Below are 1,089 nucleotides of genomic sequence, written 5' to 3'. Positions count from 1 at the left end.
TCCCGAGTAGCTGGGACTACAGGCGCCCGCCACCTTGCCCGGCTAGTTTTTTGTATTTTTTAGTAGAGACAGGGTTTCACCATATTAGCCAGGATGGTCTCGATCTCCTGACCTCGTGATCCGCCCGTCTCGGCCTCCCAAAGTGCTGGGATTACAGGCTTGAGCCACCGCGCCCGGCCTATTTTATTATTATTTTTTTTTGAGACAGAGTCTCACTCTTGTCGCCCAGGCTGCAGTGCAATGGTGCAATCTCAGCTCATTGCAACCTCCACCTCCCAGGTTCAAGTGATTCTTGTGCCTCAGCCTCCCAAGTAACTGGGATTACAGGTGAGCACCATCATGCCCAGCTAATTATTTTGTGTTTTTATACAGATGGGTTGGCCAGGCTGGTCTCGAACTCCTGATCTCAAATGATCTGCTGGCTTCGGCTGCCCCAAAGTGTTGGGATTACAGGCGTGAGCCACCATGCCCAGGTATACATTTATTTTTTGTACAGACGGGGTCTTGCTATGTTGCCCAGGCTGGTCTCAAACTCCTGAGCTCAAGTGATCCTCCTGCCTTGGCCTCCCAAAGTGCTGGGATTATAGGCGTGAGCCACTGCACCCGGCCTTCTTGCCATTTTCAAGAGAGAGACTGAAGCCCAGAGAGATCTAGCAATTCATCCAAAATCACACAGCCAGAACACCAACACCAGGCCTCCTCTTTCCAAAGCCAGGGGCTTCCTACCCCACCCCCTTCCTGCATGCAGAGAGACCCTTTCCTATCTTCTCTCTCAAGACTTATCCTTTGTACCTTGATTTGACCAGGCACAGTGGCTCACACCTGTAATCCCAGCACTTTGGGAGGCCGAGGCGGGCGGATCACCTGAGGTCAGGAGGTTGAGATCAGCCTGGCGAACGTGGCAAAACCCCATCTCTACTAAAAATACAAAAATTAGCCGGGTGTAGTGCCAGGTGCTTGTAATCCCAGCTACCCGGGAGGCTGAGGCAGGAGAATCGCTTCAACCTGGGAGGCAGGAGAATCGCTTGAACCTGGGAGGCAGAGGTTGCAGTGAGCTGAGATCGCGCCATTGCACTCTAGCCTGGGCGA

This window comes from Piliocolobus tephrosceles, chromosome 21 (genome assembly GCF_002776525.5).
Source record: "Piliocolobus tephrosceles isolate RC106 chromosome 21, ASM277652v3, whole genome shotgun sequence".
Classification (NCBI taxonomy): Eukaryota; Metazoa; Chordata; class Mammalia; order Primates; family Cercopithecidae; genus Piliocolobus; species Piliocolobus tephrosceles.
Note: the sequence above shows the minus strand (reverse complement) of the source record.